This window comes from Schistocerca piceifrons, chromosome 7 (assembly GCF_021461385.2).
Source record: "Schistocerca piceifrons isolate TAMUIC-IGC-003096 chromosome 7, iqSchPice1.1, whole genome shotgun sequence".
Classification (NCBI taxonomy): domain Eukaryota; kingdom Metazoa; phylum Arthropoda; class Insecta; order Orthoptera; family Acrididae; genus Schistocerca; species Schistocerca piceifrons.
The window spans coordinates 285156197-285172771 of record NC_060144.1 but is presented as its reverse complement, the minus strand read 5'-3'; positions in this window follow the sequence as shown (position 1 = coordinate 285172771).

The window sequence follows — 16575 nt, the reverse complement described above, 5'->3', positions numbered from 1 at the left end:
TTTTCACGCGAGGGAAGACTTGAACTAAAGACCTCTCACTTCGCAGCTGCTCACGCTAACCACGGGACCACGGCGCTCCTGAGCTCACATTATCCTTGATGTTGCCTATCTTGCGCATGGACTACTCAGTTTGTATATTTTGCTTATTTTTTTCATATTTCCACACAACTTCTTCCTGTATTCTCGATTGATCTGTGTTCAGTTTTTCAAGGCCTATCCACTGTGCCAACTTATAACTAAATCTGACGGGGGTGCGATGGGGAGGTTCCCTTGTCAGTAGTTTTCTTGCAAGATGGCGCACCGCCGTACATCGCTCGTGAAGCTCACCTGCTTCTCCGAAACACATTTGGAAACGATCGTTTCCAAATGCTTGGCCGGCACGATCACCTGGTCTCACTCCCTGTGATATCTGGTTGTGGGGATACCTGAAGGATAAAGTTTACCAGGGAAACATTCGCTCATATGCTGATCTGAAGCGCAGCAAGAGAGATGGCCAGTATACTATGGATACGGTTCGTTCTGCTGTACCGAATGCAATCGTGCGCTTTCAGACTCTTCTAGCAACTGATGGGCGCCATATTGATCTGCTTTTGTAGCAGTAATGGTACCGGAATGTAATGGTGTTATGTGACGTAGTAGGACATTGAAAGAGCTTCAATTGAATTTATTCTGCATTATTTTTCTTCCCCACGCCCTTGATATTATCGCTACCAAGTTTGGTACTCCTACGGTAATTAGTTTCCATGTTATAACGAGTTAATTAGGGAAATTTAATTATAACCACCCAGTATTTACCGTTTCCACCCAGTATTTACCGTATTGCCTCGTGGCGTGATTTGAAGCTGAATCTCCGTTGGCCGCTGAACTTCTTTTCCATTAGGTGTAAGTGGGTAAGGTTGCCTTCGCCAATTACCTTATTACCTTTTAGCAACTTTCCACAAACTTTTTACCTACGCTGCTAGCGTGTAATCTGTTGACTTAAGTTTTATTCGTTTTATTTAAAAATTATTCTCTGTTCATCAGGCTATCATTGTACGTTTTTTCTTTGGGGCGTGTTTTCATTGGCTGCTTAGAAAAGGAAGAGTGCGGTGATCGGTGTATCGGGCCTGCCCTAAATAATTTCGTTACCGTTCGTCCAGACCACATTGCCCGACGTCTGGTGGTTTCGTATCAGTCAACTTCGTTTCGTTTCCTTTTAATGAACTCCTTTCTAGGTAAACGTAAATTATTTGTCGTATTTAAGTCAAACTCATTCTCAACATGTCTGTGGTCAGCCTGTTTCGAAGACTGTTTTCTTAGAACCTATGAAGAGATCGTTATGTGACATTCGTTATGTGACTTCAATTGGTGGAATATTATATTACTTCTCTATTGAAATTCGCTATAAATAATTCGACAATAGTCACCAGTGCCACACAAAATTAGCATATTTTTGGAAAGACAATAACATTTGTTCTACATCTTCACTTTCATACTTCATGCTTCGAGCTGAGAGCAAGTATTTCAATTGACACAAATATTTTGTAATGCGATCTCAGTGAAATATTTGATGACATTGTTGATCGATTAAAGAACAGATTCAGTTGTCTACAAGTCACATTTTCTTTAATGTATCTTCGATATTTAAGTTAAAATTGTATATCATTTACGCTGCTTTACCTCTTCTCACATCAAAGTGCCTACTGTGTCTTTGAATATTATTGTTATATGTGCTTCCGATATCTTTTCTGATGGTAAATGTTGATAAAATTTTATTACTAACAATCATCGGTAGTATTTTTTGTTAGAGAATGTGTTATAATTTTTTGGTGTGTACACTTACATTGCCCTGCAATTAATTTTGGCCTTAGACCTACATGTACTGTAATTGAAACAATTCTCTACAACTCGGGAGTCAATACAGAGCAAAGGTGGCCTAGGAACACAGGGCTAAATGGACATCGCTAGCCACAGCCACTACTGAGGAAGTTTCCCTGAATGGGAGAACTGGTGTTCTTATTGTAAATTGTGTAGCTGTTCGTTTGTTCAAAACTGTGTAGCTCTCAAAGATCTTAAATGATTTCTTTGAAATTTTTACACAACGTCGCATTCAAATACGAGTGTCTTTTTCCAATGGAGTACGATGTGGCATATAAGTACATGTTTAATACTAAAGAATACATGTTGTTAGCAAAAACCTCTTAGTCTTCGGTTTAGAACCTTAAATCTCCGACAATTCACCACCGATTCTTTTGAAATTTTGCAACAACGCTGCATTCGATTACGTGCGTGTTTCTACATACCTTTTGACTATATGTAACATATAAATAAATGTTTGCTATGTAGGGGGGGAGAAGTTATTACCAAAAATCTCGAAAAGTTGTTGACTGATTTACTTCAATTTTTTACACAATATTCATATGAACCCTCGCATACACATACGATACATTTTTTCAATATCTATAGTATAGAAATATACATTTTATGTACAAAGGGGAAATATTGTCACCGAAAATCTCTATAAGTACTCGACCGATTTTTACATGTTACTGTAGTAAACGTTTGGACACATGACAGTTATATATTTTAGTATACATTTAATGTATAGATTTATACATCAAATGTTCGGTAATTCCCGTTACAAATCTCTAGGACTTGTATAGCGGGTCAGACAATGCTTAGAATTGGAACCCATCTCCGGAAACAGACTACAGCCGTTTGAAAACATATTTTCCAGGTAGGTACGTAGCGGCGTTTTCATGGTGGAGGTGGTTACGTCGGATCGTCCGGTGTCATTTGACTTATCCTACCTCTCGGACGTCGTTGGAGCCTCATTCATGTGTCTGTGTCAGAGCAACATGGTTTGAGTACACATTTGTAGAGTACACCGGCATGATCCTTCTTTATGGTGAAGCTGACGGTAATGGAAGAGCTGCTCGGCGCCTTTACCAAGATCGTTACCCACAACGTATGACTCCATCGCATACACTTTTCATCACAATCACGCAACACCTTAGAGAAAGGGTTAATGGCCGATATCCTTCCGCATACTTCCCCTTTCCGTGTATCCTCATATGTACCATCCTTGACTGGACGTAAGCCTCCTTCTTTTGCCTCCAGCACGCTGTGGTGTACGCTTCATCGGTACGAGGTTAAGACCAGCGGGCATGGTAAAGAACGTCTTCTCTCAAGCGAGTCACAACACTTTTATCTCTTCTAATTGTACTTTTTTGATTCTGCTTGTAATTAAAATCTTTTCATACGTTGACAAACTCTCCTTCTATGACAGTCAGCAGTGAGTATATTTTTATGAAAATCTGTTTTACAGACCAATGTTAATATACATACTTGTATAGTGTTCATTGTTTCCATCCTTCACTAAGGAGTTTGTTATTTTCATTGTATTGCAGCTGTGCTTTCGTTTCTATACAGCGAATGATTTAGTCTTTGAAAACATTAGTCCAGAGATAGGGCAATGATATTGACTGGTATGGCCGAGTATTTCTGTAGAAAAACTCGTAACCAGGAGCTGCATAATGTGTGTGAAGGCGCTTCGGAGAGAGTGGAAAATCGCGAAACCATTGTTAACAATAAGAACAATAGATTAAACACGCCTGAATCAGTCTGGCGTTTAGGTCACTGAACCAGCCGCAGGATGCCAAGGAATGGCTAAATTCTTTTTTCCATTTTAACTGATAGTCACTTTAGCTGCATGCTGGTGCTTTCAGTGACTTGTCGTACCATGACTGAGAGGAACGCAATCCTCCACTAAGAAATAGCATGACATGCCATACCTACGGGAGATAAATGCTGTATAAAGTTGTCGTAATGCAAAAAACTCTTTAAAGGGCTCTAATATGGAAGGTAAATACTACGAGCAGCCAAAAGTATACCATGACCCGGACATCTGCAGAATTCAGATGCGACATCGATCAGCTCTGCACCAAGTGATACCCGTAAATGATAGACTGTAAATAATAGGGGAATTGTAATTTGATGATATAAAGGCATTCCGTGCCGTACTGGCGTTTGAGAGGATTTGAAACTCGCAAAACTCGAAGTGTATATTCTGTTAAGACATCGGTGTATCGTTACTGAGTCACAGGAGACTGTTCTGTTGTTCTTATATTCCTATGGAAAAAAGGGCTTTATTTCTTTCCATGTTCTTCATAGATTCAGCAGCTAATTGTTCATTTATATTGTTCCTAACTTGCAGTTGTTCTTCGACTTTTCTAACCACATGGCGGATACTGTGTTACGTCAATGATGCTCCAGAGGTTCGTGTTATGCATGTAAATTAGAAGGAGCTACGAGCTACAGAATAAGAGGCAGCTGCAAAAACTTTCTGTTGATGAAGAAATAAATCTCGTTATTTTTGTTGTTGTTGTTGTCAGTCCGAAGAGTGGTTTAATTCAGCTCTCTATGCTACTCTTTCCTACAAATGACTATTGCAACTTGAATCCTTCTGAATATACTTTGTTCATCTCTGGTATCCCTCTGCGACTTTTACCACCACCTCCCCCTGCCCCCTCACTTCCATCCAACAATAAACCGGAGATCCATTCATGTCTCAGAATGTGTCGTAACAACCAATCCCTTCTTTTAGTCAAGTTCTGAGACAAATTTCTTGTCTCCCCTATTTTATTCAGAATCTTCTCATTAACCACATATATACCCATAAAAGCTTCAGCATTTTTCTGAAGCACTCTATTTCAAAATCCCCTTTTCTGTACTGGTGTAAACTGTTTATCGTCTATGTTTCATTTCCTTACACGGCTACACTCCAGACAAATACGTTCAGCAAGGGATTCCTAATACTTTAGTGTATATGTTTTATGTTATCAAATTTCTTTTGTTCAGAATCGCTTCTCTTGCCACTGCTACATTTAACATTTTCGCTACTTCGGACGTCACAATTTATGGTGCTGCCCAAATAACAAACCTCATTTACTTCTTTAAGAGTCTCGTTTCCTAACCTAATTCCCTTATTATCACTGATTTAACTTTACTCATTTCATTATCATTGATCCGGTTTTGCTGTTCACCTTATATCTTCCTTACAAGGGCCTGTCCATTCCGTTGAAGTGCTCTTCTAAATCCTTTGCTGTCTCTGATAGAGTTTCAATGTAGTCTGGAAAGTTTTAATTTCTTCTCATTGAATTTTACTTCCTGCTCCAAATCTGTCTTTTGTTTCCCTTTCTGCTCGTTTGATGTAAAGATTGAATAACATCGGAAATAGCCAACAACTCTGTCTCTCTTCCTTCTTAACCAATAATTCCCTTTGACTCCCGTCGACTCTTTAACTGCTGCCTGTTTTCCATAAAACTTGTATACAGCTTTTCGATACCTGTATTTTACCCCCGTTACCCTCAGAATTTGAAAGAGAGTATTCCTGTCAACATATCAAAAGCTTTCTCTAAGCCTACAAAAGCTACAAACGCAGGTTTCCCTTGTTTAACCTATCTTCTAAGAGAAGTCGCAGGGCCAATATCGAAGACATAAAGGCGTTACCCAAATTTGTCAGTGAAAGCCCTCAATGTGTCTTGACAAAATGAAGCTGTGATGGAAGTAATTTCTTTACCGTATTTTCTCCAGTAATTTAATGCACAGTCATGGAGGTCAACAGCCTCTGTCATGCATAAATTCATGTTGCATAAAGCTCTAGCCAAAACATTTATTCACTTAAACAGTTGTCTCTAAGACGATCATAACATCATTATGTCAATGATGAATATTTTTCTTAAGAGTGAGCTATCCCAGACTAGAATTCCATATGACATCGCTGAATGAAAATGTGTAAAGTACATAACTTACTGATTTGTCTCTCTCCTGGCATTCCAATGAAACTAAGTGCGGTAGTGGCTGAAATACTTAAAAAGATCAAAAATATCTTCTCTTTTTCAATTTAAATTCTCTTCAGTAATCAGGTGGTTTCGAAATTTCTGTGACAAGTGTGTTGGGGACGTCATGGAGAAAAATTTTACTAAGATACTGAGTGCTCACTGAACTTCCCGGCTACGCCAGCGGTCGTTTTATTCAATTATCCTGTCTGGAACCACGAGATTCCACTGAACTAGCAGGGTCTACCAGCCAGGTATGCTGCATCTGCCTTCCTCAATAAATTAATACAGTAATTTGCAACAAGAAAACCTCAAAATACTGTCTCTAAGGGGAGAAAGATATTCTGCAAGTCTCTTCTACTCACTTTCACGCAGAGCACAAGACTGGCTTATGGGTTCCGTATGCGAGCTACAGAATGCCTATGCCTGACCCCCCTCAGAGGTATAAACTAGCCAGCAGAAAAATGCTTCTGTTGGAGTACAGAAAAGGAGAATTTGTCCCTCTTTAAAAAACCATGACTGAAAAGTGGGGAGCCAGTTGACTGAATCCTCATTCCGCCTTCCTCATCAAAAATTCTGTCATGCGAATAAATCTCGAACTCTTTTAACATAAAACAGTCTAAATGTTTTCCCAGTATTTCTTTCTAGTTAGAAGTTCATACTCTGGTTCTGCGTCTCACTGCTACTGTCTTTAATGTCCCGCTCCCATTGTTTCCCATTGATCTCCAGTATATGCCACTGGCACTGTGTCTTTTCTCCCATTAAGTTGCAGCATATCCCACTACCACTGTGCCTCCTCTCACGTAATTTGCCTTCTTTTGTTTTCCTTTCCCACTACCACTGTCTACAGCGTACCTCAACATTGCAAAAATTCCGGGAGTCAAACTTATTCATTGCTCCACTCTTTTTTCCGCCCACTGCTTTCATCTCTGTCCCTCTCCCTTTCTACTTCACTGCCACTTTCCGTCTCCCAACAACACTGCCTCCTCCCTATTTGTCCCTCAGATGCATTTTCTCCTCTCTCTTCTGCCATTACTGTCTCTTTGCTACACTCTTTCAGCACAAAAACAAAGAATATATCTGCATGCTAAAATTTTGGATGAGTAAGGTGGAATGTGAATTGAGGCATCACGTTCCACATCTTTCTATCGCAGCCTTTTACAGGTGGACGTATTCTGCTCTCCGGCAGAAACATTTTTCCGCTGGTTCCCTTCATTTCTTCACGGACAATGACCGACCATTTTCACGTTAGTATAACTAGAGCACTAATATACCTGTTGAGTTTTCCTAACACTAAGAAATAATTCGACTAAAGGACTTGAAAGAAGAAACCTTCAGCGGCGAAGGAGCCAAAGTATGGGAGACAGTTCTTAAATCTTATGCGGGACGCTCGTAGTAGAGGTTTTAAAATTTTGTATGTAAGGTGAGTTTTTATTCGTTACCGTTCTTACTCAAATGTTGATGATGGGCTACAAAAGATTCTTAATTATTATCATACCTTCGTTTTTGCACGTTACTAACAAAGAGTATTTAAGTAATCATACACCATTATTTATGGAATGGCATCCCATGTAGAACTTCTCTTGTGGGCAACAGTAGAGGAATATGGAATATTTATTTATTTTACTTAATCGTGTGAGAAGCATCACGCAAGGTATTCACAAAAAGAAACTTATTTATCATGCAAAACGAAAAGATGTGTTGAATCCTGCCTACTTGTCAAAGATTGGGTGTCTAGCTAACCTGCTTCTCGGATCGCTAGACAACAATTGAAGGAAATAGTATTAAAGACTTTTATTACGAAATGAATCAGTGATAATACTTAACTTTGCCAATAACACGTAAGTGTCACGTACGGCTAACAAATGTGACTGAAGAGGAAATACAACTGGACTGTTTATGACATGACCAAGATACTGAAACTCATGTTTAAAAAAGTCACACTTGTCCTGTCTACACTTTAGTCCTGCATCAGGTAACAAACAAAACAAATCACGCAAATTTGCACTGTGTTCTTCAGGTATACGACATGTTTCGACACCATCATCCACGTAGTTTGAACGCTTTATTGCTGAGCCCCCTGTACGACTACGGACGGAAGTCAAGCGCCGGCAACCAGTCCGAAACGAGAGAGCAAAGAGGGCTGTGAAGAAGACCTGAGTCAACTGCACGCTGACCGATCCCTCTCCAGGACGCCAACGCAACAGCAGAGACATTTATGCGAAGAAAACATAACTGCAGCGCCGACTGGTCGCGGCCCACTTCTACAACAGGATCGAGATTAGGCATTTCAAGACCAGCGACTTTTGAACTGTATATAATGAAGAGATTTCTTATTTGCATGTCGTGTTTTGTAGGATTCATGTAGGACCGTTTGGTTTGTTATCTTCGATTAGCGGTATTTGGAGATATGCCTCGCACAAATCAATTTTGGAAAAGTAGCAACCACCGCCTAATCTCTCCATGAGATTCTCTGGGCGTGGTAACGGGTAAGAATCAATCACAGTTTGTGGATTGACTGTAGACTTAAAGTCAACACATAGGCGAATGCGACCTGAAGGTTTCGGGAGCAAAACTAGTGCATTTCCCCATTGCCTAGCTTGTATGGGCGCAATGGCTGCGACACCTTACAATTCTTTAAATGTAGCAGTGACTTTGTCCTTAATGCAGCGGGAACAAATCTGAGCAGACCGTTGCAGCCGAGCGGTTCTAGGCGCTTCAGTCCGGAACCGCACTGCTGCTACAGTCGCAGGTTCGAATCCTGCCTCAGGCATTGTTGTATGAGATGTCCTTAGGTCAGTTAGGTTTAAGTAGTTCTAAGTCCAGAGGACTGATGACCTCAAATGTGAAGACCCATATTATTTAGAGCCATGTGAACCATTCTGAACAATTCCGACCCGGCAAAATTTTGGCTGAGTATTGTCCTTCATAGTAAAATGTGCAACAAATTTGTTAGCCTTGCCTAAACCTTCAGAAAAGAGTTTAGGGAATTCTTTCAGCAAGCTAGCAACACTGTCTTTTGCATTGAAAGCAGTTGCTGACAATACATTGTCGTGAACGTTAAAGCCAAACAAATCGCAAGAGTTAAGGCCATATATGTTTTTCACAATCGCGTGATTGTAGCACAGTGGAAGTCACAGTTCGTATAAGCGAGTGGTGCATGGCAGGCAAAGTTTCTGAGAACAGGAAAGTCTTGTCCATTATAAGACGTCAGGTGCATGCTAGTTTTAGACAGGTGTGGAGAGCCTACCAGTTCGTATGTGTTACGATTCGGCAATGTAACAGAGGCACCCGTGTCCAACTGAAATTTCACATGTTTGTCACTAATCTGCAACTGAACAAAAAGTTTGTGCGACTGGCGTGGCACTGAAGAAACTGTGCACTTGCTAGTATTGCTAATGCGGGCAGCAGGCTCTGAATACACTGCATGCATAACATAAGCGTTGTGACTAGAGTTTTGTGAGTGTGCATAATTCTTATGTTTGTTTTGTTGCAAACTTATGGATTGTACATGACCTTTCTTGCCACAAGTGTAACATTGAGCTTGTCCGGACAAGCAGTCTTGACGTTTGTGCCGAGGGCATGACTTAATTCTCTTCACTTGTGTAGAGATCTTTTTACATAGCATTCAGACCTTTTGACGTCGTGTAGTATGTGCTTGCTGTTGCTGCCTAATGGGCCAGCCGCGAACAAGGGGTGACTCAACTCGACAAATTTTGGCTGCTCAAAATTATTGGCCGACACGGCACTTTAATCATACTGATCTAGTATTTGCACTTCACGCTGAATTGAAGGAATGGACTGTTTCAAAATCTGACATCAGTTACATTGTACACTATCACATCACAGAACAAAACATCTGAATATAAAGCACCACAAGCACATACGAATTGGCATTTTCTCGTCATACCCTGCAGACCTGTTACCCACTAGTGACAAGTTTGTTCTGATCTTTCTTGCAATTAAAGAACTGATACCTGACTGATACATTCACTAGTTGGTCATAATAGTTAGTTAGCAAATCTACAACCTGACCATAGGTATGTTCACTTGGAGTAGCATTAGGGAATCATTTCTGAATGAGGCGAAACACTGCACTTCCTACTGTCAGCAAAAAGTAATGGAGTTTCACAGTATCTGGTACGTTGTGAGCAATTATTTGAACTTCAAACTGTTATAACTCCTTGATCCACTCCTCTTTATTTTCATTAAGCTGGCGAAAAGGTGGTACAGCCCTTGGAACTACAGTATGTGTTGTATTTTGCGCTGCATTCGTTTGATTCGTCAGGAGATGCTGTACGACGTTTAGCAACATGGTTATTCGTTGGGTCTGAAACTGAAACATCTGTGTTAGCTGCATTACATGTATCACTTGCAGCAGTGGTACTTGAGCAGGGGAGGGGAGTGCTGGGTTGAATATTGTGGAAGAGAAAAATGCAATAAACAGACAAGGCAAGCAATAAAATAAGTAGAAAAGGCAAAACAAATTTCCGCTATGCTCACTTGAAAACACTGAATAGCAAAAACTCTATAAGAGGGACTATTAAAGCAAGTAAACATACCCATGCAAAGAAAAGCCAATGTAGAATTAAGGCGCCAGTAAACCAGAAAAGAAAATCCGTGGCCGTCAGGCACTAGGTTCTTTTCAATACTCATCGCCAATGCTGCATAGTTGTCAAAGATAGGGTGTCTAGGAAATCTGCTTCTCGGATCGCTAGACAACAATTCAAGCAAATCGTATTAAAGAGTTTTATTCCGAAATGAATCAGTGACAATACTTAACTTTGATAATAGCACAGAAGTGTCGCAAGCAAAGGGCGTCGTGCAAACAAGAAATCCCTTCAGTATATACAGTTCCTAAGTCACTGGTCTTGAAGTGCCTAATCTCGATGCGGCTGTAGAAATGGGTCTTGACCTGTCGGTGTGACGCTTATGTCCTCTTCACACAGACGTCGCTGCCGTCGTGTTGTCATCCTGGAGAGGGATCCGTCAGTGTTCAGATGGATCACGTCTTCTTCACAGCCCTCTCTGCTCTCTCGGTTCGGACTGGCTTGCCGGCACTTGACTTTACGCCATAAGAATAAGTACGTAGTATATGAAGTTTATAAACGAAATATCCAACGTGGGAAGCAGACGATGACACAAATACATAATAAAACCCATACTTGTTTGTCGATTTTATTTTCGAGCACAAGTAGAATGCATCAATTGAATTTGACGTTGCTAGCAACTGGTCTTTAAACATGGATGTTACCGGACATAATAGACAGTCCGTGAGATGCACCGTTGTATGTATTTTTACATGTTCATATATAATTTATTCACACGGAAAGCCGCATATTTTGCAGTCACAGTTGTAGGAAGGGTATTCACTGAAATCAATGTCGACCTTGTCACTTCGCGTCTGGATAGCAGTTCTTCGCAAAGTGGCAACCAGTTTATCAAATGTTGGCTGTATTCTAGACATAATTCCTGCTTGGTCTGCTGGGCTGACTAAGCATGATCTTTGTTTGAGAGAAGATTGGTTTTCCTCGAAATGACGAGTCGGTGACCATTTGGTGGACATATTTAGGAAACTTTATGCTTTTCGTCCCGTGTCGCTATTTCACGCTTTATTTCAGGAGGTGCTATACCAAGCAGGATGATTTCCTTTTCTGACGGCATTTGTCTTTTTTCTTTTTTCTTCTTTTTTTTGGTCATCTGTCTACTGACTGGTCTGATGCGGCTCGCCACGAATTCCTTTCCTGTGCTAACCTCTTCATCTCAGAGTAGCACTTCCAACCTACGTCCTCAATTATTTGCTTGACGTATTCCAATCTCTGTCTTCCTCTACAGATTTTGCCCTCTACAGCTCCCTCTAGTACCATGGAAGTCATTCCCTCATGTCTTAGCAGATGTCCTATCATCCTGTCCCTTCTCCTTATCAGTGTTTTACTCATATTCCTTTCCTCTCCGATTCTGCGTAGAACCTGCTCATCTCTTACCTTATCAGTCCACCTAATTTTCAACATTCGTCTATAGCACCACATCTCAAATGCTTCGATTCTCTTCTGTTCCGGTTTTCCCACAGTCCATGTTTCACTACCATACAACGCTGTACTCCAGACGTACATCCTCAGAAATTTCTTCCTCAAATTAAGGCCGCTATTTGATATTAGTAGACTTCTCTTGGCCAGAAATGCCTTTTTTGCCATAGCGAGTCTGCTTTTGATGTCCTCCTTGCTCCGTCCGTCATTGGTTATTTTACTGCCTAGGTAGCAAAATTCCTTAACTTCATTGACTTCGTGACCATCAATCCTGATGTTAAGTTTCTCGCTGTTCTCATTTCTACTACTTCTCATTACCTTCGTCTTTCTCCGATTTACTCTCAAACCATACTGTGTACTCATTAGATTGTTCATTCCGTTCAGCAGATCATTTAATTCTTCTTCACTTTCACTCAGGATAGCAATGTCATCAGCGAATCGTATCATTGATATCCTTTCACCTTGTATTTTAATTCCACTCCTGAACCTTTCTTTTATTTCCATCATTGCTTCCTCGATGTACAGATTGAAGAGTAGGGGGGAAAGGCTACAGCCTTGTCTTACACCCTTCTTAATACGAGCACTTCGTTCTTGATGGTCCACTCTTATTATTCCCTCTTGGTTGTTGTACATATTGTATATGACCCGTCTCTCCCTATAGCATACCCCTACTTTTTTCAGAACCTCGAACAGCTTGCACCATTTTATATTGTCTTAGACAGCCAGTAATCATCAGGCAGATATTATTGAGGACTGCAACCACTATGTGACATAGCTCATGTGCGTTAAAGAAATTTGAATATGGAATCATGATGAACTGACGTTTCACTATTAGACGTCAATTAGTCTTCTGATTTTACATTCCCTGTCAGTAAAAACCAATTAATTTCACCATAGAAGAGACAGATAAGAAGAACTGAACGAGGTGTTCAATGCAGTGCAAAGCCTACCGAAAAAAAAATTTGCTTTTTATTTAAGCTAAGTAAGACAAAAGTACAGTAACAGAAATGATTGCAGCAAACTGGGAAACACGACTATTAGGAATATAAGTCTGTAGGCTAAGTGGCGTAGCTTTCACGCTAGAATTACTCTGATACAGCCCATACACGCTTCAGTATTGAACCTCGTGACCGTGACAGCCGCAGGTTCGAATCCTGCCTCGGGAATGGATGTTTGTGATGTCCTGAGGTTAGTTAGGTTTAAGTAGTTCGAAGTTGTAGAGGACTGGTGACCTCAGATGTTATGACCCATAGTACTCAGAGCCATCTGAACCATTTGAACCTGGGCATACAACAGGACTAGATTCCAATAAGTAAACAAAGAATTGCACTCGTGTCAAAAATATTCATGGAACTGAGCAAGAATTTTCTGAAACTCTCCTTCAGAATCAGATTTGTGCAGAAGAGAAAACGTACCAAAAGCAAGCTGGAGAAGAATATAGTGGAAGTATTTCGCATATGAGACTACATAATGAGTTTATAATGATGTGTGTGGATGAATAAACTAATGCGTACGTATTACGGAGGCCTTCACAAGCAGTAAACTTGTCACAAATCCGTAAAGCGATGCCGACAAAGATGAGGAAAGACAAAACGGGCTGACAGAAGTCATGTGAACAGTAAATAGAAACTGAGCCGTTATTGGTAGATATGAGATGAAGGAAAAAGAAGTTAAACGAATCGGAAGACTAACGAATATATAAATGTGACCACCCACCTCCTTATAGGTATAAAATTACTAATTTTAGCTCTTAAATGATGCATTATGTCCCACGACGTTTATTACGTTAGCAAAAATTGAGTCCAAAGCTTGTCAATGATTGTGACGGTATTCTCAATGACACAGTTACTAACAGCTGTGATATTTAGTTCATACTGTCCTTATTATGAAAGGCTGCACGTGTTTGTATAATGGATGAGAGTGATGACACAGGAAACTGAACTGTTTCGAGTTTGTACCTGGCACTACCTGGCAGGGGTGGCCAGAGCAACGACTTTACGTCTCACGAACGAAACATTAGCATCCTCTCCACCTTACCCTTTCCCCACTGTAACGCCTCTATGTTCCACCAAACGAAGTCTGAGCGTCGAGGTTTAACACATCACACAACACCGAATTATTCTGTTACTACAACTTGTAGAAAGCTACATTTTCACTGGCAGAGCAGGCTTGGGGATTATTCATGTAGCAACACTGTGGTAGCGGTGTAAGGAGCTCGTGTTGCCAAGTGTACTTTTAACTTAATACGGAACATGAATGAATAGCATGATGTGTGCTATATCCGGGAATAATTTATAACTTCCTGACGACATTTTCAAATAAAACTACAAAATTTTTGTTGCAGCATTCAGAGGTTACGTTTGCGTATGTACCGAGGACTACTTATTCACTGTAATAGTGTAAATCAGTTATGGATATCTAACTGGGAACTGACACTGTAAAATATCTCAAAAAGTACCAACAGAATACAGACCTTATGTTCTGAAAGTATGAGTTACAATAATGAGTCCTACCAATTTTTAAACAAATGAAACTGTAAGTTTCCAGAGACCTTTCGAAGTCTCAAGCATTTGTGAAGTATACATGCGGGCAGAAGAGGCCGTGATTCGAACCCAGGTACCCTGTTCACTAGGAGGATGTTCTATCCACTACATCACCCTGGCACAGTGGCAATTCATAAATGCGTGGACTACCCTAGCACACATCCCTCCCCAGTCCATACCATTCGTGCCTCAATCTACTTGGTATTCACTATAAACTTTAATAGCATCGCAGGGGCTCTCCAACAGTATTGGAATAGCGCTTCTACCGATGCCCAGGTGCTGTTTCAATGCATGAGGAAAGCCTCAGCAAGGCTTTTCGAATTTATGGGGAATATCAGTTGGACTGAGTCATGAATGGGAATTTGAACTGAGGAGGGAGGCGTGCTAGGGTAATACGTGCAGTTGTGCAAAGCTACTTTTCCAGGATGTTGTAGTAGTTAGCACATATGCCTAGGACACCATGGATCGAATACCGACTTGATCACATGCACACGAATAATCATAGGTGATAAACTACATCCTCCCCACATATCACATACTTCGCCTTAAATAGTATGTTGCTATCACATTTTCATTGTAGACCCACAGGATATGATTTTGACTATCGAGATAATATGATAAGTTGTCCACGTTCTGTAGATAAAGACATCTTACATATCTTTAGAAAAAAATACAGTTTTTATTTCTCTTTCGAATTAACTGAAAAAATAACAAAGTAGTTTATTAGGTACGAACAAATGAGCAGCACATTAAAAAAGAAGGTCAACTCGATTTATTATGAAATTTAAACATTAGCTGACTGCAGTTGTACTTTTCACGTTGACTCTAATTTCTGTACCACCAGCTCAGGCACAAAAAACAGACTGAAACGACTTTAAAATAAATGTTATCGTGTTCTGAAGAACAATACTTGGACAACTTCAGTACAATTCTGCTTCATATTCAGCCAACTTCAGCAGTAGCCAATAAGATCAGTGGGGCTGCCGTACTGTAATCTACATTCAACATGGCGAAATCTTTCGTGTTCTACTACTTGTACTAAAAAAGAACTCAGAAAAAAATAGCAGTTTACATTGAAGATTACCATCTAATATTTAGCGAACTTGGAACATTGAAACTGCTAGAAAAATACTAGGTTTCATGTAACTAAAGATAGGACGCACATGTAGTAGTGAAATCAACACAAATCTTGGTTTTTCAGCTGGCAAAGAGTGAAAGTTTGATTCTGACATGATCAAAAACTAGAAAAAGTATTTTTGTCGTAATAGAGCTAAATTACATCTACGTAGGATTCCTCTTTACTTTAACTGAATAGTCTATGCCACTTCTGCGTGTTTTTTCCAATTGGCAGCAAAATCCCAAGGAAGCTAACGATGTCGCAAAACTGTTGGCGAAGCACTGTGGACCAAAGTAGCACGAAAATCAGATGTTGTAGTGATGTAAAAACATAGTTCAGAATAAATCAGGAAAATGTTAGAAGAAAGTTGGAAGTATTGTGAATGTTAAGATATGCAAGGTTCTGGTCATGAAGAAATTATGTTTGATAATATTAAGCAGTTTATCAGTATCACAATATGTATTATTTGTAAATCTGTACAAACTTTGAGTAAAGCATTCATAATAAATGTGGATTAAGAACATAAAATCTTACTTTCTTCTTTCTTTACATACCTGAGGTTTTCATACTACAATCTACTTATTCTCTGATGCAGTTAAATTTATATTCCTATGAAATGATTTTCTTAAGGTAACGTCATGCACACTTGTTTAAAAATTGCACAGATTTGTTAAAAATGTCTCCCTTCACTTTCAAAGACAGGAAAACCTTCACGTTTCAACAATACACAACAGCTCTTAAATTTATTCACAAATTTCAGCTTTGTTATTGTCTCTATATAAAAAAAAATAACTTTACATTTACTTTTAAGAATCATCTGAAGGGCGTCCACTGTGACCGAGCGGTTCTAGGCGCTTCAGTCCGGAGCCGTCGCAGGTTCGAATCCTCCCTCGGGCATGGACGTGTGTGATGTCCTTAGGTTAAGTTAGGTTTAGGTAGTTCTAAGTCTAGAGGACTGATGACCTCAGATGTTAAGTCCTATAGTGCTTAGAGCCATTTGAACCATATGAATCATCGAAAAATATACAACACTCTACACAATATATACCTGGCCTCTTCAGTAAAAAGTA